Raw genomic sequence first — 23,067 nt, forward strand, 5'->3', positions numbered from 1 at the left:
AGGCAGGGTGCAGAGCTCAAGAGGAAATCAGTAGTGGGGATGCTGTCCTGCTTGCTTCATCATATTGACAGGCCTGTGGGGAATATGAAAAAAAAGGTGAATGCTTCTTGGGACTGCGTCTCCTCCATGCTTAAGGGCTAGGGTGAACCTTGGTGTAAGAAATACAACTCCTTTGATTTTTCAAAGACCTTATTCCAGGCAACTTCTCTATCTAAAATCCTTTCTGAATGAGCGCCATGACCAAGAAACCAAGGAAAAATATGGTGGATTTTTTGCCAAATGCTTCCTTCCTCAGGGAAGTCCTTGTGAGATCTTAAGTTTGGCCTGGTTTTGGATGCGTTTTTTGAAATAATGTTACACCATATTGGACAACGACCAGACTGGGCTCTGTGGACGAACCCTCCTGCTGGGTCTGATGGATGTGCAAAACCAGCTAAGTGTCTTCTTAAAAGGGGTTGTGATCACATGGAAAGAAATTTTGGCATCGGGGTAACTCTGTGGATCTAGTTTTTCTTGGAGAGTTTTCCCAATATTTACACATAGGAAAGGATGCACAGAGAGAAACACATCTCTCTAGAGAGCCATGCTGGAAGGCAAATTATTCATGCATTTCCTTAATACAGGATCTTATGTATATTAGAGTAACTTTAATATTCCTACTAGAAATTTCCTATTGAAAACATCAGGTTCTGTAAAAAACCCGTGGTTAATTAAGGGTTGTGCATGTCAGCATTAATTATACTTTGTTAGATGATAGTTGAAAAGGTTTCCTTTCACAAGTGGTGTTCTTCATGCAATTTACTCTTTGGTATGAGTTTATTAAATCATTCTGAATAGGAAAAGTATTTTGATAATTAAAAAAAGAAATTAATGTTTTTCATGCTCTTTTGAGACTCACTGCCTTCCAATTTTACTTGACTGAATTATACCAGAACATATATATTAGAAAGAAGATTTCAAAATGACATCAACTTGTAAAATTTAATTTCTAGAATTGCATTTGTATGTGCAAGCATTTACACTAAAAACATGTATGACACAAACTTTACCATCAGCTGTCAGCATAGCTCAAATTCTTCTGCACCACTGGCATATGTAGATGGTATGAATAGTAGATATTATTTTTTATATCACCTGATCCCTAAAAAAAAGGATTTTACTAGTGTGTTATCCCTTATGACAGGAATATCAAATATATGGCTGGAGAACAATCCACGTAGACTTTTTACAAAATGTGACACAGATATTTTGTTAAAAATTTCAAATGAAGAACGAGTCTTGTGAAATTTCACTTTGGCATTTAGTGAGGAAAAACAAGGCCAAGGCTTGATACAATGTATTTTTTTTTTAATTTTTTTCTCCCCTTTTGCAATTATGCAGTGAACTCATTATTTCAACCATGCTGCTGAAATGAATCAGAATACACACCTGCCAACATCTCCTGCTGAAACACAGGGGGCTGAAGTGAGCATAGTTTAAAACTGGTTTAATCTGAACACTGACTAGTTTTTTTCCCTGTGGACACACAGTGTTGATTCATCCTTTATTAGTTCTGCCCTCTTCAGCACATCATTCATTAGCTGTATAATTCCCTATGAACTTTGCTCCAGTACAGAGAGTGGCTTTCCAGGAATGTAGGCTCTAGCATGGCTCTTCACGCTTCCAAACTTTACCTTTCTTTATCGATGTAAATTAGATCAGCTTTATTCTTCCCCTCCAGCAAACTTCCCATCCAGGCTATTTCCTTCGTTTGCTGACAATTCAGTTTACTCTGAAAGAAACATGTTCATTCATGGACTTTCCCTGAAGTAATAAGGAACGTGTAAGAACATTCATGCAATTATTTCAGACTAAGCTTGTATAAAGACAAAACTGGAAGATTTGCAGAAAAGACTATGCCCTGTGCTTCATGAACATATTATACAGACATGGGGCATGTAGTGAAAGAGAGCATACCTACCTTGTATAATTTAGAAAATATCTACTTTACAGGAATGGTGATTGAATAGTTAAGAATTTAAGACTATTCAGATTAGAGCTGTTGCCAAGGGACTCGGCATTAGTCAGCTGAAGCTCAACAATCCTGTCAACTCCAACTGCTGCACACCCTGTATGAGCATCATGTAAGGATATGGCTTCTACCAGAAAGGAGGAACAGTTCCATACAACACCCGTAGTGTGTGCGCGCGCTTAAGTATCTGTACATGTAAGACCAATTGCTAGCATGACTGAATAGTCCTTTTCCCCCATGAACACAAGTGCTAATGCTATCAGCTACCCACGATACAGAAAAATAGCCACATCGCTGAGCAGCCCACCTCTCTACTCTGAGACTGGACTGCATCTGGCTGGAGACATTGGCTTTGTGATCCTGATCCACACGGAGTAGCTGTAGTTAGAAAATAAAGCTCAGCTACTCTCATGAGCCACCCCAGAGCATGGGCAAAGAAGGAGCTAGAGAACAGAGTAGGGCCATGAGAAGCCCAAGATTTTCCTGCTCCTTCTGCATCATTTCTCTGTCTCGGGAGGTTCTCAGTGTCAGCCAAGGCTGACTTTGTCTGTGATGAATTCGAGGATGGGCTGCATGGTGGCAATGGATGGGGACTCATGAGGTAAGTTTTGTCTGTGATTAATAGCACTCAGGGCTTGGAAAGTGATAAAATTTCAATGTTCCTGGTCATGTTTGATTCCAAAAAGCACAGGGATTTATTTCCATCAGATGATGGAAATCTGGCAGTTAAAGAGTTAGCATGGACAGCAATAAGATATTTCGTGCCAGAGCTGCCAAGAAGGTGGGAAATGATGGCTGGCTAGCAGTGAATCCTGCGACCAGAGAGGAGGAATCACTTTTCTTGGGTCAGCCCACGTGGAGGTGCTACAGACTCGGGAACAGACCAGCTCACCCAGAGCAGAGACAGACCATATGCAGAGACCCAGCACTGCAAGTTATTACTAGTTATTTTTTAACAGGATTTTTTTTTTTATGAAACATTAGAATACTTACATTTTATCCTTTCCCATATTTATTTTGTAATGATCCATCCAAAAAGAAAAGGAAGTATTAGCCGGTGTTCTTTGCCTCAAATAATATACTTGTAAAACCTCACAAGCAATTCATATCTGATTAAAGCTGGGCAAAACATCTTTTCCCCTAACTTCAGACCTGCCTTTGTATTATGCTTCTCATAAAGGAAAACGTTTGTTGTGAACAATAAAAGGAAAGTCCCACTTTCCTGTGAATAGCTGTAACATCAAACCTCAGCCTTTAATATAATGGGTTCTTATTCTCTCCCTGGACTAAAGGGCAGCCTAAGTGAAACATTCCCAAGAAGAGATGGGCAAAAAAATCCCCTAGAAACAATAAAAAAATTTCCCAAACAACCAAACACTCAGCCTCTGTCTTGTGCCAAAGCTCTCTGCTTTGCTTTCTACTTGACTGCCTGCCAAGAAATGAAAAGATTATCCAAAAGCAAGACACAGGATCCTTTCCCCTGGGCCAGGGCTTTCACGGGGAAAGAAGAGATCAAGCAGATGGAAAAAAGAAACAGAATTTCTTTTGTAAAAAGCAAGGGGAGAAAGATGTATAATATAGATGAGAAAATGTGAGAGATGGATGACACATTGAGTGAAAGGGAAGATGCAGTCATTTTTACCATCATGTAAAGATTAATTAAATCATGTTCTGAATGGGGGCACTGATGGCAACTCCATCTGCGGCTCTTTGACTCACTGTATCACTTTGTCTCAGTTTATTTTCTGCAAGACAGGAAGAAAGAAATCTACCTGCATTGCTGAACTGTGAGAAATCAGTTAATAATTGAAGATAATTTTAAAGATGGGAAGTGTCCAGCATTAAAATTGGTTGTGGGTAAATATCAGGTGGCTCAAACTTTGCCCTCAGCTCACATAGGCAACTAAAGCATCTGGGCTTTTTACATTTTTGCTCATTAGTAAAAATATTTTACAACAGGCTCACTTTGTGTTTTGAATCATGCTTAGAGAAATGTTACAAAAATTACTGTCAAAACTCTCAATTCTGTTGAAACAAAAACATTTTAAACAGTAGAAATGAAAGATAACAAAAAACCCCAGTATTAAGGAAACACTTCAGAACTGTCAAAATACTATTTCCTGGTTAGGGTGGGAAACAGGCAAACATGCAGAAAATACATGGGTTTAGGTTTTTCCAACCTTAACTAGAGCAGCTGTTTATTCATAATGTTAGGTTTCAGGTATTCAAACAGACTAAAAATATGCTTTAAATAGTCAAAATGTTCATCTCTCTCATGTTTATTAATAATCCTGGAGCAAAGTACTACTTTCACCATTAGCAATTAACCTTGAGTCTTATATTTTCTTTCAACTACTAAGTTGCCATTACATCACAGTAGATGCAATATTCCTTTTCCTTTTACTGCACTTACCTGGCATCTCCCTGCTGACTTTGCACATGCTGAAAATAGTCAGCGATTTTACTGTGTGAGAGAGAAACACTCATGTCTTATTTTACTGAGGCTCAGGATAGCAACTTCACCTCCCTGGATGTAATGAGGAGTTTCATCAGGAGCTCAAGGGGAACAGGACTAGTTGTCCACTTGAAAAAGAATATAGAAGTGATATAATTGCAAAAAATCTGTGGTATTTTGCTTAAATGATATTTGCTTAGTATTATCTAACAGACAAAAGCTAAGCTACTGCGCTCTGTGACAGAAGTCCTGTATCAAATGGATTTTGGCATAATGTAGATACTGACTGTATTCCTATGACTAGTATAATCCTAGGGACAAAAATGAAGAGCAGAATAAGATACAACAAGGAAATGGAATGAAGAATAACATGAGGGCATTCTCCAAAGATATTAAAGAGTTAGTCCACCATGTGATGGGAAAGGAGAAATAATAATGGGTGACAGGTTTAATGCCTTTTTTCCTTCAGTAGTCACTTCAGAAAAAGGAATTTTATTTAAAATGCTTAAGTAGCTGGTGTAAGCAGGATGAGACGTTAGTGATCATCCTTGAGAAGGTGGTGAGGACATATGAGGTTCCAGGGCATGGGAGAAGAGCAAGCACAGCGAGTATTTTCAAAAAGGAAGGAAGGGAGGTATGTAGGAATTGTCACTAATCAGTCTGACTGAATTTTCTAAAAAAATATCGAAACAGTGCTTGTAAAATGCAGAAAACATCTAATTAATAACAGTCAAGGCAGGTTTGTAAAGAATCAATTTGTTCAACCAATCAATGTATGGCATGTAAGATATTGAAATAATCTTTCCAGTCTAGGTAGTATGGCTAAGGCTGCAGGTGGAATAAGTGTGCTTGGTTTGAGAAAAACACTTCAGAAAAGATGTAGACAATTAATCCTTTTCTAGAAACTTCTAGACAATTCTAGAAAAGAGAACAGATGGAGAAGATTGTAACAACCTTTATATGTACAAGAAGACTTCTGAAAAGAGGAAAAGAACTTTTCTTCCTGTATGCTGTGAAGGGACATAAAATAATCAGCTTAAATTACAGAAATTACACTTGCACTAACATTTTGAAGTCCCAAGTGACTGAACTGTTCCAGCTTGCGTTCAGTGTAATAAATTCTGTCCTGTTTCTCACTGCAAACTAGTCAAAGACCTGCTCTACAATAACTGATTTGTTTATGCTAAATGCCCTCCTTTGTTGGAAGCTGATCTCACAAAAATCATTATGTTATACCTCAAACAGTGAGTCACTGAGCTTCCTCTTTAGGAGGACAAATGAGACACGGTTCACAATAAACTACAAATAATCCCCACGGATCATAAGTTCTGATTGTTGGAAATCCTTGCAGACAATCATTTAAAAACTTTTTTCCTCACTACAGAGGCTCCTTCTGAATAATAAAGAGTGGTACAGAACCAGGGTATCCATACTGTATTGCTGCTGGTAGAAGAATATCTTCCTACAAGCACTCCAACATCTGGGGAAAAGCTCTTCTCTTTGAACTGTGCACAAGAGGGTAGAAAATGGCAGAAATATGGGTAGGGTAGTAGTCTGGAAATCTAAAGATCTTGGCTTGCTTTCCACAGCATGTTACTAAGACAGATCTGCAAAGGCAGGTGGTAGCAACTGATGCTTCAGGAGCAGAATTCACAATGCCCAAATTCTCTCTGTGCTAAATGGGGAAGTTTCCAGACCAACGCCGGGATGGTAACCACCAGCAGGATGCTCACAACGAGGGTAAGAGCTGCCTGAAGGTCTCTCTGCTCTTTACCAAATGATGGCTGTATAGATTCATGAGAAAAGCCAGCAGGCAGTTTCCTAAAGCTCCCCAGTCCCAAATAAAGACCACCCCAGTCAGAAAAAGTGTTTTGGTTGCATGCAGTGTATGTTTATGGGCCCATAAGGGCCTTAACAAAGGTAGAGGAGGAGTCTCTGCTGAGATGAGCTAGTTAATTAGAGTATGGTAAGGTGGGAATTCAAAGCATTTCAGGAAAAAATTGCAACTCTAATATGAAGTCTTCCTCCCAGGCAAGAGATCTGGGCAGTGGGGTTCTTACAAAAGGCAGGCATTGCCTTCAGCTGTGTACAGGGGAACACAACATTGTAGTGTATGTTACACAGCCAGAGAGAATCAGCCCTGCCAAAGTTTGCCTAATTTCTAAATTCTAAGTAGTCCTTGGCCAAAAATTAGGTCCAGAGAGGTTTAATCCAGACAAGTGTTTACTGTAAAACATGTGAGTAATCCTGGAATTCACATGTACCAGGTTCCCACTGAAAACGCTAAAAGCTCAGAAGCAGGCTGTGTACTTCAGATGTCCTCCTCAGTGCCAGTGAGGCTTTGCATTTTTTAAACATCATAATTTTAACTGAGCTTGCTCTGGCATGGAGCTCCTGGTAGTTAATTTTAGAGTGTGCCACTGTGAACAGAAATGTGCTGTTCTAATGCAGCATGTGTGCAGTGTAGATATGGGGCAATTTACTGCTGTGGCCTATTGCCATATCACAATATTATTATCCCTTGGGAGGGAAATAGCATAGATTTATGACTTGCTTAAGTTCTTTGTTTTCGTTATTTTTTCTTGCCAGGTTATTTTTAGTGCAAAATTGTTCCAAATTATGTCGAGAACAGGAGAAGCTGAACTAAAACTGTGATCAGAAATGCTGCTGTGTATGAAGGATGTTTCTGTAGAAAACAAGAACCAGTGATATGTTGTATTGCATAACCCTAAAGAAATCTCTAGAAAGCAATATGTTACCTCTATTATCTTCAGACAGTCTCTCACTGAACCCGTGTAAAGAAGCAGCTCCACTGGCTGTCAATTTTAGCAGCCGCAGGATCAGATGCTTTGAAGTAAAATAGCCACTTTCAAGAAAAACCACATCTCTCTGTAAGTACGTAAGCTAGCTGACACAGTCCCTCCTCTTCCACTGCTTTTGAAGAATACACAATATTGAAATCCTTAAATCACTTGCAGGCTTGTGTCCTCTGTTCAAGATATTTTACATCTCCCTAGGCCATTTGCTTTCACAGACAGAACCATGGTGTTTCTCAGAAATTAATTAACAGATTCACAACCTCTTTTGGGTGGCTTAAGAAATAGCAGCATGGATGAATGCTCAGCTGATAGGGTTTTAATGTTGAACTGTCAAGAGGTACAGGTACCTGACAGTTCCTGAAGCCTAATTATGGAGCACAACTTTCTCTGTTGTCGTCTGCCTGCTCCAAAGAGACAGCTATTCCTTCCCTTTAATGAAAGAGTGCTGCAATAATAGCTTGCAAATATTTTATCTCTGGAAGCAATTATTATTTTGTTTTAAGAGCTGAGCTAACACTAGAGACATGTTTATTCCCCAAGTAGGCACCCCATATTTGAGCTATCAAATTTCTTGTTACTATTTTTAAACCAGTGTTGTGCAGTTGTGAATGCAAATTGCTTCATCTGCTACAGAAACCACCCTAATTTTTTAATGAATTAACAAAAGGGGAGTTGAGGGAGAGGTTTCAAGAGCAAAAACTTATGTTGGGAAACCACCTCGATTCCAAATTAAATCAGAAATGTGTGATGCTGCCAGAAAGTCCCAAAGCCATAATGAGCTGTATAATGCTCACAGCCCCTCTGCTCCCCTCCCACTCTGCTGTCAGTCTCTATCCCTCTGTGCTCCTGCTCGCTCCACAGCCAGGAGCTTTCTGTCTCCTGTGGAACAACGACGGCAGCAGCCACGGCCAGGGCTGGGACACGCTGGCCTCCACTGGCACTGCCTAATCCTTGCTATAGCACTGTAAATCTTAATCAAAAATGAGCTGTACAGACTAGGGCCAGTCTTACTTAGTCTGCTTTTGTGAGTGGCCTCAGCAGGGTTTTGTCCTCGGTTAATCATTGCCCCAGGCTCTTATGACAGTGATTGCTCATTTGGTGGAGGTCACCATTGCAAGTGTCTGCTGGCAGGAGTCTGAGTCACAGGCAGAGTCAAATTCAAGGGAAGTTGTTCTTTTCTGAATACAAGAGAGCTGAGGAACATGCAAGATAGACAAGGTAAGTGATTTCCATTTTTTTCCAGGCTGCAGTTATTTTTACTTCCTTTCCTGGAGCAAGCATGGTGTCAAATTCCTTCTCTAGCAGTTATGAACTGTAGGTAGTTGTGTTCAGGGCTATCTGTATAAGAAGTAATACCACACCTTTGAGAAGTAGCAGGCAGCCTTATATCCACAATGGGTGATATTGTCTGAATTTTGTGAAGTGATATCCCCTTCCCCCTCAAAAATACTGTGCTACGACTGGACGCTGTAACACTGTAAACCTGGGCACCAGTCTGATTTGGGCCTGTGTGGGGTTTGTCTCTCTCCTTCATCAGCTCTCTGCAGATGACCTGGTCTCCTGAAGGAGATGCAGGACCAGACTAGGCTGCAGGCTAGCAGAGTGTGGGAAGTGTTAGAATCACCTCCTCACTGCCACCACCCTTATACATTCAAGGTCAGGTTGGATGGGGCTTTCAGCAACCTGATCTAGTTGAAGATGTCCCTACTCATTGCAGGAAGGTTGGACTAGGTGACCTTTAAATGTCCCTTCCAACCTTCCAAACCATTCTGTGATTCTATGGTTCTAATATCAACCCAATACAGCCCTTTCCCTCCATCCTTCCTTTGCCCCTTCCCCTGCTTGGACCCCCCCCAGCCTCTTTTTGCACCATTGCTCTTGTCTGCTTTGGCATTTTGGTGAAGAGAGGAAAAAGGACAGCAGATGGAAAATAGGGGTGCAGCTTCTCTCCCGTCCCTGGGCCTGCCTGGAGCAGAAAGCTGGTGCAAGTAATACAGCCCTGGTTCTGTTTTCTTCCTCCACTGGGGGAGCTTAGGATCCTATCACACAATAAAAGTACAAAACTGCTTCATTGCTCCAAAAAGCCATGTAAGAATATAAAGCCAGTTTTTGCACAAAGTCAACAAGAGGTCTTCCCGCTAAATTCAAAGACAGCAGGATCAAGTCTGTACGAACAAAATGGGAGCTCCAACATCAAAGTCAGGCAAAGAAAGAGCACAGCATGAGCTCATGGGATTGTTTACTATGTAACATGCTCTCCACATTTTTTATACCTTTTGCTTGGATCTCATTTTCCTTTGAACTCCAGACAACGTGCACATTTAGGCCCAAACCCATTCCCACTAAAATAAGTGGATGTTTTCTTACTAACTACAATGCAGATTAGATCAATTCTTTAATCTCATGTTTTCCTCTTGAACACTATAATCAACAATTTTATGCTCAGTTGGATATAAAATTAACTCAGGCAAATTAGCTTTATTTCAGAATGTTGCGTATTCTACACTATCTAATTTTGCTGGGAATATGCCAGGGTCTTCTCATTCATAAAGGTGGACACTGGCCAGCACTAAATGCGAAAACTGCACAGCTACTTTACTGTGAAAATATTGGGTGAGGTGGGAGCATACACCATTTTGATAGATACTAAAGAGATGCTACACTTATGGGCACTTTTTCCCTGGGACAAATCAACAGCACAACACAGGGTATACTGGTGAATCTGATTAAGCGTCATTAGAAGAAAAAATTGCTCAAGATAACATTTTAACAATCTGAAAAAACCCAACAATAAAAAAACCCTTGATAACGTGAACCACTCACAGTCACTGTTCCAGTTACTCTCTGCCTGTCAGCATCTGCCTCAGTCCTCTCCTATTGGCAGTGTTTTCTTTGAGCACTTGTACAGCGTATGGTAACAGTCAGAGCTCTTCTATCTTGTAAAATAAAGGTCTCAAAAGTAATGGGAAGCTGGTGAATAGGTCCTCGTGATACTGGAAGGGAGACAGACGCATTATGTAATTTACAGGAAGTGCTTTTGGCAGCTTTGTGACTACAATTTCTATAAATATCTGTTGTAGAAAAAACACAGGGACACAAAAGAAGCTTTGTCAGAAAAACAACGATACACTGTCGTAGGGAAATAATGTTACTAGACTTTGCAAGAAGAACTACACTCTGAGGCTGTTGGTTTATATTTTGAAGGAGGAACCTACAGCCTCCAGATCCTACTGGGCTAAACTCTGCTTTTCTAAAATCTGCCTGTGGCTGGATCCCTCTTGTTTGAGTAAGTTCTTTTGATTCTCTACCTTGGCTGAATTAGCATTGTTTTCTTGTACTTCTTGGAATAAAGTTTGGTCCTGGGCAGAATTGTGGCCCCATGTCATCTCCCACAATTTGGACTCAAAGTTTTTGGGGGACGGATGTTGCTTTCACAGCGCTTAGCACAGCTGCAGCCTTTTGCCAACAGCCAAGTAAATCATGAAAGTACTATCGGCTCTTCTGCAATACTTCTGGAAGGCCCTGGTTGGCAGCCATAAGGGCTGGCTTTGATTATCTCTGAAGGTCTGTTGTGAAGATTGGTTTGAGCCCCAGCCCAGACACCTGGGAAAATTTTCTTTCCCATCACAATAATGAATCACAGTGTTTAAAATAATAGTAATTTATTAAAGGTGGAGAAGAAAAGATAAACACAATAGCATGTAATGACTGATGCACTTTTCCCAAAGTCAAACAATAACCAAAGCAAAACAATTTGAAGTCTTCCTCTATAATTCCATGGCAAGCAAACTGCAGGTCGGTTTGTGTCTCCAGCACTAATACCCCAGTGGCAGCCTGCGAGCCCCATCTCTCCTCCCAGGACAAAAAAGCTGATGCCTCAAGTCTGAACTGCCCTTCAGCCAACCTGAGCTCCTTTTCTCTTCTGACTCCTCTAGCAAGCTGTCCATTTTTGACCATTATTCCTCCTCTTCAGTGACTCCTACCCCAAGACCCAATTTTCCCAAAGGATCCTCTTAACTATGGTTCCTTCTCTCTCTTTTTTAAATAGGTACTTTCATGCCCTAAAGATACAAATTATGTGAAAGATCAGACAGACCAGTCACTCCAGGCCTGTTTTGGCTTCATTGATTGGCTCAGGGGGTTTTTTTGTATTATAGTAACTGTGTAATTTCCTCTGCTTTCACATGCCTTTTTTTTTTTTTTTTTAACAGAAATGCTCCAAATATGAAAAACTTAAAGGAAAATCCAACATCTTTCAGATGCCTGCCTCAAACATGAGCATTAATCCATTCTCCTCGGTCCCTTCCCTGCTACCTTCCAGGCTGCCACCCTTTTAGAGCTTTCTGGATGGGGTTCCCCTTCTCCTTTAGACCTCAACCACCATCAGGCTTATGGTTCAGAGGCTTAGGTCAGATCTATCTGATACAAAGACTATGTATGAGGTAAGTTTCTTCCTGAACACTTGTGCTCATTTCCTGGAAAAGGCATTTGTTTACCTGGCCTGTGTTTGCTGTATTGGCTACAACTCTATCAGCCTTCTCCTCCCTCTGACCTCAGGCTCCTGTCTTTTCATCTTCTCTCAGGTTTAACTCTGTGCCTGGGGCTCCTTTGCTTTCCCAGGCCACAGACTTTCTATTCTTCTGCTCTGGTATTGCCCCTCTGCTGCTTTGATCAGGCTGGGCTCCAATGCCTGGACCATCTGAAACTGGCTGTGGAAGTTACTATATGAAAACCAGGTGATTCTTAAAATAACCAGTTAGGCAGTCAAAAATAGAGGCAACTAAAATATATTTGTGACTGTTATAACCTCTTCGGGGAAATGACTTGAGTGGCTTTTTAAGGCAACAGGTATATTGCTAGTGCTCCAAAATCAAGCACCATCTCAAAGCCTATTACAAAGAAGATTATCAGCATCCTCTACAAATACGCAAGATACACAGAACAAACCTGTGGATTAAATACCATCTCTTTTGCAAATGGTTTTACAGAATTAAATAAAATGGATACACAATTTAAACAAAAATAAATAGTGTATGTGGAGGTGAGGAGGAGGATAAAAGTGGTATGGGCCAAGGGACAATAAGCTCTGTTTTAAAAAAAAAACAAATGCACATGAAAGGAGACAAAGTAGGGGAATACGAGACAGAGGACTACATAGGGCAGTGCTGTTGTACATAAAAAACCAAGTAAATGGAAGGAACCAGCATCTTCTGTACTAAGACAAGAAGGTACCATATAAAAATGACATCATAGCTCTTGTTTTTTTCTATCTCCCTCCCTGCAAACACAGCCTGGGAGCACAGAAGAACAGGATTACTACATCTCATGCATCATCATTTCTAGTAGAAGTTACAATGCTGTTCTCACATACAGCCCTGACACTTACCCTACTACAGTTTTTTTCATGGACCTTGTAGAGCAACACTCCAGAGCTTCCTTCAATTAGACACATTTGGTGTCTGTTTGCTGTCTTTGGTAGAGGTGAAATTCAACCTTGTGCATATTTTATGTGCCTTGTAATAATACCCACTCATTCATTGCAGAAGACGCATTCTATTGCCTTCCTATGACACTTCTTTGGGATTGCAGCTGGAAGATGCGTCACTGGGACTTCTCTTTGTTTCCTCACTATGAACTAGATGCTTGTGACAGATGCTGGATTGGCAGCCCCATAGAAACAGATACTCCAGGCCACCAGCTTGCACAAGTGGTGATAGTTCAAGCGTCTGGCTTCTGTATGGCACCTATCACTTTGCTGCTAGACCACACAGGTTAAACAGCAGCTGTCAAATAGCACTGTTCAAGCACTTCTTCTGGGCCAGGGTGGTAACTCACCTGGTTAATGTCATGGGAGCACATCCAAAGCTGATAGAAGATTTCAGTTCTGTATTTCAGTCTTTTTTTTTTTTTTAGGGTAAGAATGAGAGTTGCACTCCTTATTACTGCAGGTCTGCGTCTCTACCTGCTCCTTTAGGGATGCCCTTCTGACAGTCTGAAGACTGTCCTTCCTGAAAAAGAGAGAAACAGGGTGAAAGTGAGAGCATGATAACCCACTGGAGACAGCAGAGCTACCTAGCTCCTTGTGGTCTTTATACCGACTACTGTCACCAGTACTCAGATTTGGCAATGCTAAGCTTGCTCTGGCATCTGTGTGCTATATTGCAATCACTCCTGAATATTTGGACGTCAAAGGCAAAATGGTAATAGTGAAGTCCATGCCATACAAAGCATTGTATCAGCCTATAAATGTACATAGGTGCCTGTGCCCTCTGCTTCTCATGGAATGGTAAGAACTTGACCCTTGTGCATAGAACTTCTAAAAAGTAAACATATATGTATATACATACAGCACATGCATGCATACATGCAAACATACATTATATGTATGTGTGTGTGTATAACATGAACTTAGGAAATAATGTAATCAAGTCTTTTTTCCTGCTAGTAAAGCAAATCACATAATGATAATAATTCATCACTTAAAATGAGCAAGCTTCATCCTAAGAACTGTTATGTCGCTTCTCTCCAAACTCCTGTGTGTTGTTCCAGAATATCATGGCTGTGCTCTGCAGTAATATTTCCTTTCTAATTTCCACTCTAAGCACATCCGCCACCATATTGTGCCCATTGATTCTGAGCAGTGCTGCTTGTAAGCTTTAGTGAATTCCTCTCCCTCAGATCTGCCCACGGATGTATTTACAGAGAGTGAATCCTTCTGTCTTTGTTTTGTGAGACTAAACAACCTCTTTTACACTGCTCACACTCCAATACAGTTCAAATGGCCCTTTTCCATACCAGTTTCAAGCTGAATTTACTCTTCTTGAATGTGGTCTTTGCATTCATTTTTCAAGAGTACATCTCACTAGTTAAATGATGGCATCAACATTTCCATATATAATGGAAACACCTCTCCTGATAAACCAAAGAACCATATTTGTCATTTTTGTGGCTGCATCATGTTAGTGGGTACAGCCAATTACTACTCCGATTTTTCTCCTCAACACCTATCCTTTCGTACAAGTAACTTCTCACCATTAGCTTAAATGCAGGACCAGTACAGGACCTTGCACTTTGAGCTACTGTCTTTCACACCAAGAGGCTTAAAAACAGAAGGAGCATAGTTGGATTAGGCCAGTATTTTATTACTTTCATTCCACTTCAAGACTTCCTCTTTCAACAGCTGTGTCTAGGTCTTGTCTCACTTTTGGGTATATGAAGCAATCTCCAGAAACACGAACTAAATCTAACTCTAGATTGTCCAAAATGCACTGTTGATTTTGTTTGCAAGGAAAACATTTTAACAGCAGAACATAAAGGCAAAAATAATACAGAGATGCTGCAAGAGAAATATGTATCCATCTATTCTAATGATGGCATTCACTTTATCAAACTTTTGTTGTCAAAGTCTAAGCTAGTTGTATGGTTTCCCTCTACAATCACCAGAAAGATGCTGGCACCTCTCCAGGGTTTTTATCACTCATATCTTAGGCACTTGTTTTAGGATCTGATGAACTGTTTCCTATCAGTGCCTGCTTCTTCCTTTCCACAGATTGTCAAATGAATCTGCATCAGCAGAGTAGCTGAAGCATGCAGCTAAAATCAGGTGAAATGAGCCTCTCTTCACTGTTCATCTTAAAATTCAAACGAATATTGCAGTCAGTGACTGAAATGGCTGGTACATGAAGTACGCCATGCTGCATTTTTCTAAAACTTATGGGTGGACATTAGCACTTCTCTGAACATTGTAACAAGGGTAGATTTCATGCATGGGCATTCCTGTGTCCCTTTTGGCCACGAGCTCTAGAATAACAAAATGTTCCAGTATAACACAGGAGTAGATCTAGTCAGCAAGAATTAAAAATGCTGAGGCTTTGGCACTTGGATTTTTGCACTGAGAAGAAAACAGATCATGGAGCAGTCACCTGGGATGTCAGAGAACTGTTTAAAAGAACTAAACTCCCTAAATCCGGTCATTACCCACATGTCATGAGACAAATCTAAACAGTGAAAGAAAAACATAGGACATTTAAAATACTTTTCTCCAGAAGCAAGTATTTTCTACAATGTTCATTGCAAGAATTGCTGTAATTTCAAACTGGAACAAGAATAAGTTTTGGAATTCTGATTTCCCATGAGAGAGCTGTGATTAATTGGTGTAGAAAATGGCTGAGACAGGAAATTGCTTCTGACCAATCCTGTGTTACCATCTGTCCTTATATCAGACCGATCCTGTTTTCTAAGAGCTCACTTGGAAAAAAATATGGTCTTTCAGCAGACTGGTGTGTCTAAACAAAACTATTGTTTTAGGTCTTGTTTGTGCCAAAAGGTCATGAAGAGAGATTGGGGAGTTCCTGAGTACAGCAGGAGCTGTGGAACAATTATAAACTGGAATTTCTAAAAAGGAAGGAATTTGATGTGAAGGGCCAAGTCATAAGGATTAATTAGATTCAAGAAGGGATGCTGACTTTCAAGTAGTCTGGGCTGGAAATAACACCAATGGAGAAGTGAAAAAGAATAGAAAACATCAGTGTCTGCAAACTGTTTTCTGAGTGGGTGTTTTGGGGAGAGTGCCAGCTGAAGGATTCAACGTGTGGTAGGAAAAGTATGATTTATCCATGCCCATATCTTTGGGTAATCAACTCACAAATTGGCTGATTAGTTAACATTGCTTCCTTACAAAAAACACTCAAGTTTGTGAGTATATTTGGTGATACACTTTTGGCAACTCAGATACCGTTGCTGGAGCACGCTCCCCTTTTCTGTCACACATCCTGCTCTGCACTTTCTGGTGGGCAAATGCAAGTCCAAACAATACAACAAAGTATTCCGTATAATTAATTTCTTTGTGGTGTTTTTCTCTGTACACAAAAAGCCTGCAATTCTTTGCACCTTAATCATTAAAATTAGAAATAATCTCCGTTCAATGTCCCACCTAAAATGGGAACTGGAAAACATTTTTACCTGTCAAGACATAAATCCAACCTTCTGTTTGCCTCTCTAACGTCATCGTTTCTGAAAGCAGAATAGGAGCTGCTTTTCCTCCTTCAGGTTGAGATGTTGATAACTTAAAGTGGAAATACAGAGTTAAAATTTCCACTTGTAGCCAGTGAGTGAAACAGAAAACTCATCTTTTGCTGTTTTTTGTGGGAATATGCTTTGGTAAAACGAATAATCCCCAATACTTTAACTTCTTAGGAGGGAAAATATAAAGCAATCAGGTGGTTCTGAAGTGCTCTCAGTCTGTTGTTAGGTTGAGCTTGCTGTCTCTCTAGAAAACCTGATGTGCATTGTTGGCAGCAGGCATCGATGCCCCGGGGGAGAGGATATACAAGCCTGCAGGAATGTAGATAAATATCTAAGTTCTTAGTCTGCATGACAACAACAACAACAACAACAACAATAAATCAGTGAAAGCCTCCAAAGCTGTGCCAAGGGGCCCTTCTTCACAGTCACAAGTACCTTACTAAGACTAGAGCTAATCCTTCTAATTGAAAATATTTCATATTTATAAGATCCAATCACAGTTCTGACTTTTTTTAACAAACAAAATTGATAGGGTTTGGTTTGTCTGGGGATGGGGAGGGAGAAGTGTGTGTCTTTTCTTGATCTGGGCCATATTTTCTCTGCAGTAATGCCTAATGGTTTTGTCAGTTGTGATTTACTTGATAACTTTCAGAACCAAAAGTGCAGGTGACCAATTTTTTTGTAAAATTTAGTAGCTTGCTGGAAATAGTTATACACCTTACAGAAACACCTACTGATTATAGCAATGGATCCTAGAGTTCAGTTAGTATAACTGAAGGTGAGGGTGTGTAATTGTCAGGGGAAGTGGTATTTTATTACAGAATTTTCTGAACAGTGGGTATTTGGTCAACTCTGGCAATTCCACAGATGTACAGACTGCCCCTTGGGAATGCTATTTATAAACTCAAAAGCAGCTGAACAGCACTCACAAAAAGGCTGCCACTTTCAAGAAAATTAATGACAATCTTACATTGTTTGAGAATGAAGAGAGAAGAGCCATTGTGTTAAGCTTAAAGCATGAAGAGATAGACAAGTACATTTGCGCTCCTTTGTCTTGACCTCTCTATCAAAGATTGTGATATTGATGAAAATGCACTATTCATTGCATTGTCAGCTTAGAAAAATCAATACAGGAAAATGTAAACATAGAGGTAATTCCACATCCCTTTCTCCAAAAGGCTCCCAAGAGTCCCCTATAGCAGATCACTATAGAGAATATTGTGTCTTCATGTCCTGGAGCTTGCAGGGTGTGGCTTTGTTGTACTTCCATTACAAAAAACCAAAACACAACAAAGCCGAAATAAAAACCCAAGACAATCATACTTAAAACAGTTCCCTGAGTGCAAGTAATACATGCAGAGTTTCTGCACCTGATCAGTTTTTTGGTGACAGACAGGTTTTATTCAGAATTTTAAAAATTACAGTTGAACGTAGTTTAATTGCAAGTCAAAACTGCTCTGAATAATTAACAATGCCCTACTTCTTTAAAAGTTTCCTGCTGGCTTTGAAAGCTGAACTGACTGAGCAAAACCATCAGATGAGCACTAGAACTAGCACAAGAGCGAGAGAGCCAGAAACAGAAGTTCAGTGTCAAAGAGTAACACTTTCTAATTGCAGTGGCAGTGACTCAGCTGCTTTTAGCACCACACTTAGAGCACAAAGGGGCTGTACAGGTATCAGTGACTGCCATTTGAATATAAGAGCACTTTTAGTTGACACCATCGTCTTACCTGTGGCACAGAAATGCACCCTAATACATAACGTGTGTGCATTACAGTGATACAAGTACTCATGATGACGTATCAAATGCTTTAATAACACTTACTACCTTTTGAGCAAACTTTATATCTTTAGATCATTGCAATTAAAGACTACATTGCTGTTACTGATGGAGCGAGGGAAAAATTACATTGCTAATACTGTACGTTTTGTGTGAAGTTGTCTCTGCAGAGACAAGGCTTCTTATCCTCCCTCTGGAGCATGTGTGAGAACTGTTACAACAACAAGCTGTTTTTCCGTTACTTTTATTTTGGTAAGACAAAATGGCTGAAGGCCACAGCTGTTGATTTATTCAGATGCCGAAGGAAACCATTAGCCCACTGGACCCTGAAGATGAGATTTCTTTGTGCTAGATGTTAATATAAGGAAGTCCCAAACAGCGGCTGCCAAAGGGACTTAATACAAATGCAAAATGCCAAACGTACCTAAAAGGGAAGTAGGAAGGTGGTTGCTTATTAGAGAAAAAATAAATATGCCAGTGAAAAGCACAATTTGCTTTTTTTCTACTTCTTCTTATTTTAAGTACAGTGTGATGTACTGCAGCCAAACTATGGAGATGAAAACTCTCCTGTATTTAAATCAAATAGAGTATCTTTGAAACTACACATATGGTTACACATCTGGTTATACCGTTAATGACTACATGTCCACATGAAATGGTTTTTATCAGCACTACGGATGGACCTTCTCCACAAACTCCCTGCTGTTTGCATCTTTGTATTAATTAGTTGTAATAGCCCAGTATAAATGAACTGAATCCTCAGAACAGATGTCAAAGAAAAATGTAATAGCTGCCATCAGGGTAGGTAGCTACTCTTTCAGATTACTGTTACAATGGCCTCATGGCAGAAAAACGATTCATTGTTGCCTATACTTAGCCTGAATTTCAGATACACCTCCCTCTCCCCCAACTCTTTTCTTTCAAGACTCAACAGTTACAAGTACTTTATTTCATACCTGTGCAACAGAAGTGACATTTCTGATACTTCATTCAGGACTTTAAAAGTATTTAGTACTGGACAAGCTGTCATCTACAATAATGCTTTAATCAACAATGGGTCCTATTTGAAGGATGTATTTTTATACAACAAAATGAGGCCACAGCACTGAAACTTGTCCTGGCTCCCTGTCTTGTGCTCAGCCCAGCGAAATGGAGTAAGGCATAGGGGTTTTTCACATGAGGCAAAGGAATAAGACAAGCTAAAAACCAGTACTTGCTAGTCAAGGCTAGAACTGATTATGGAGAAGAGAATGGGATTGACTAAAGAGGTTGATAATAATGGAGGAAATAGATCAAGTGTGGTTAAACTTGAAACAAAGGACAGGGGAATTTGTTTCCACTGGCTGATGTTCCTCAACCTTTTCAACCAAGAAATTAACCAATAAACAACAATCCATTTTTGTGGTGTTGCCACAACAATTTCCAGTTAAAGACAAATAAAATTAGGATAAACTTCCAGTGTCCATATTATTTCCCTCATTTCGGTTGCTTGCTTGTTCGATGTGTGAGAATGCAAGTGTAGGTGGTTTACAAAGCCATTTTCAATTATTTTGCAGACCAGCTCCTGAGTTCTCATAGATCACCATTGATCCACACTCCACGGTTTGAAAAATGTGGCACTAGTGCACGATTCTTTCAATAGCCTGAAAACTGGCACCTCAAATTCCTTAGTATCACCAGCTGTCTGTAGTGACACAGTATTTCATCCTCCTCTAGGAATAATCTGCAAGAAAGACTATGACTAGTTGCTCTTTACCTGGATGGAGGGAGCTGTGTTGTAGTTGCAAAGGGTCCAGTCTTTCTAAGAGCCCTGCATCGCTGTTAAGATGTCGCATAATGGAGTGTCTGTACAGGGGTAGGAAGAAAAGAAAGACAAAGGTGCTTTTGCATCTTAAAATAATGTAATGCCCTGTCAGTTAAAAGAAATAATAGGATTAAACGTTAGTGTGCAAGTTCAATTTGCCCCCTCCTTGAAAATCTACAATTTGATACAGTTTTTATTTGCAAAACAACTGCTCTGTGTTTTTATATTTTCTCTCTCTCTCTTTTTTTTTTTTTTCCCCCAAAGAGCCCTGCCTCATTCTGTGGAATAAGCAGATTCACCCTCCACTGAGTATGCAGTGAAGGGAAAAATACTGTGCGTGCTGAATGAGTATTTTCCCACACTTTGTATTTTTTTAAATGAAACATATCTGCTGCTTCTTCAAACCAGCAGAGGGAGTTTTCTCATCTAAATAATTTTTTAACTTCTGAAACACAAACATGTCTTTTTTTTAGTAATGTTATGTTACCTAGTAGGAACTGCTACTGATGACAAAAAGTGAAATTTTACAATCAGTCAGGACTGTTTAACTCCTTCGTGCTAGAGGCCGTATGCTTCCAGTCAATTTTTATTTATGGGTGCAAGAAGTTGCTGTCATGAAAAATGTAATAGAGTATTAAAAGCGTGAAAAATTGACTGGGCTGGAATGTTTGGGAGCAAACTATTTGGTTAAAGGGGAATGTAGAATTATTGCAGTACATGTGCCACTCAAATGTGCATGAAATCATAACTTGGTAACAGCTGACACGTGATTTCTGTTTGATAAAAAAGTCAGTTCCTTTATTATTTTGCGCTCTAGGGAGAAGTTTTGAAAGTTCCAGGTTTAGGTTTCTTTATTTGGAAGTAATGGAGCAATTTTAAGATTATCACAGTGGCAAAAAAAGTTTAAGGAAGTGAAATGTTCACAGTAGCACTACCAGGAAAAGAGGCTATCATTATTCCTATTTTTTTTTGTGAGAGAAAAAAAAGCATCTCCTGTGGTGACAATCTGTATCACTCTTGTTTTATGTTATAAACCTACATACCAGGCTCTATAGAATGATATCTCTTGTAAAATAAAATTATAGCAGTTACTGACATAAACAGTATTTTCTTGGTCTGTGAACATGTCACAACTCTTCCTCCCTCAAAAGCAAGCAATAGATTCAGATATTCCATTAGGCTCAATCATAAAGCATTTAAAATACTAGCCTTTCATTTTTAAAAGTTTTGTTGAACAAATTCAACCTCCGGAGAAAATAATCACAGTTATTTTGGGGAACCTAATTGGATTTGAAAATACTCTGAGACAAACATGCACTTTTATAATTCCGTAGAGTCAGAATATCGATGCTCTACATTCTGCTTGGACTGAAAGAAATGACTGAATAAAAAGCAAGATCCAGTATTCCTTGTATATCTATCAATATAGCAGCAAGACTACATTTTCAAAGGATTGCATAAATACCAATCATTGCATAATATCCAAGTGAACATGGCTAATTAAATGTTTTCAGCTTTTATTGAAGTGGAAGGTGAGGAAGGAACACATTGTGGGTGATTTAGAAGGTAATTATTGCTAAATAACATTTAGCACATGACATTAGACATAGAGCATATAGAAAAGAAACAAAGTAGTCACATGGCCTAACGGTTGAGCCGTAATAGTTAATAGCCTAGCACAGATGTATTTTCCTTATATGTATTATACTTGCCAACTCATATAAGACTGCTAAATACAGGTCCCTATGCTGCTCTGAGTTACACATGAGCGGACTCTTGCATTTTTGCAAAACTCACTGCAGCAAACTCTTGTCAAACTCAATGGAGCATGAGGCAGACACAACTGTTCAGCGCCACATAACTCACGGACCAAAGCCCCAAAGAAGGACAAGCTTTAGACACAGGCAAAACAGAAAATGGTACAGGGCTGCAGATGATGGATTCAGCAGCATCGCAGCCAGTCGTCCGGAGAGAAAAAGACTTTTGGACTCAGCAGCCACAGGGGCTCCCTCAGGAGCCATCCCATTTCTGCCTCACTGGTACTGAAAAGGAGATGGAGGCTAAAGCCCAGGACCGGCCGGATGCTGGTGCACTATCATCAGAGCAGATGGGCTCTGAATAAAATTCAGTTTTTGTACTCAGACTGCTAACAAGCTTTGAACCAGCCCTGGCCACAGTTATCAAGACTAAAAATAAAACAGAGACAATTTCAGAAAGCCAGCATCTTGCTAGTCCACAGCATAAGAACCAAGAACCAGTGCTTTGCTCTCCAGCATGTTCTAGACTGAAGAGGAGGGCAAAGGTAGCTTTATGTCTGCATGGGTATTCGTTCAGGGACAATCCAAAGGTAGTAATGAAGCTTAAATAAACTGGAATGAGTTTTTGCCCTAGTTCAGACCAGCTTCCTGAAAGAAGGCTACATGGAGCTCCTTCAACTCTCTGTAAAGGCATACACTATGAATATTTTATTTCTTACCTCTCGTTCATGCATACTTAGCCTTGTGGCAGGGTTTAAAAAGGTAAAAATTGCTACATTAGATCAAATTTATAATTCCTCTCATCCTTTATCCTTTTTTTAGCATGTAGCTCTTCAGAGGAAGTGGAAAAAATCTACAGAGAAGACAGATGAGGATAACTCATCCTCATGGAAGTTATTTTCTGAATTTTTGTTGGGAGTGACATCTAAGGACGATGTTTCCTTTCTGTCCCAAATCTCCTATTGGAGATTGGGGTTAATCTCCTATTAACTGTTGTAAATCTGGGGGTGTGGGGAGATTGTATTTTTATAAAAATATCAGTTCTCCTTTTAAGGGGTGTATCACGGGACTGCGTATCAGCATGAAATGCTATACCTGCTTCAAGGAAATTCTGACTATCACTTGTATGTTTCCAGTTCTGCTGTCGGAAGAAATGGAAGCACAGTCTGCCTCAAAGTACAGTGAAGGAGATAAAATATCATACTACAATATGGTATATGCTTGTTTATGCGCTCAGACTTGACATTTTCTCTTCAGTCCTCCTTATCTGACTCATTTTCTGTTTATATGCCATGAGAAAGATGCTAAGCAAAAGCTGACTCCTGGAAATACTTGACATTCTTTTTAGGCTAATTTTGTCCTGAGCTTGGCTGAAATGGCTCATTTTGAACCACTCATAAAAGGATGTCTGCAGCAG

The 23,067-nt window shown here is 39.8% G+C and overlaps 2 long non-coding RNA genes across 4 annotated transcripts in view; one reads left to right on the forward strand and one right to left on the reverse strand.

Moving 5' to 3' along the window:
* The window catches only part of LOC138689695 (uncharacterized), a 25,946-nt gene extending 15,655 nt beyond the window's left edge, over positions 1-10,291 (reverse strand). For 2 of the 3 annotated variants that reach the window (XR_011328593.1, XR_011328592.1), the window contains exons 1-2: positions 10,109-10,255; positions 1,674-1,771 (exon numbers count right to left, since the gene is read on the reverse strand). This is a non-coding gene — a long non-coding RNA (uncharacterized lncRNA). Of the gene's footprint in view, positions 1-1,673; positions 1,772-4,424; positions 4,595-10,108 lie in introns of all 3 variants that reach the window. The other variant, XR_011328594.1, reaches the window with a different exon arrangement.
* Positions 8,014-22,964, forward strand: LOC138689696 (uncharacterized). Its single transcript, XR_011328595.1, has 3 exons — positions 8,014-8,503; positions 11,497-11,727; positions 22,473-22,964. It is a non-coding gene; the product is annotated as an uncharacterized lncRNA (long non-coding RNA).
* The last annotated feature ends 103 nt before the right edge of the window (positions 22,965-23,067 follow it).

The sequence above is a fragment of the Haliaeetus albicilla genome, chromosome 18, assembly GCF_947461875.1.
Source record: "Haliaeetus albicilla chromosome 18, bHalAlb1.1, whole genome shotgun sequence".
NCBI lineage: Eukaryota > Metazoa > Chordata > Aves > Accipitriformes > Accipitridae > Haliaeetus > Haliaeetus albicilla.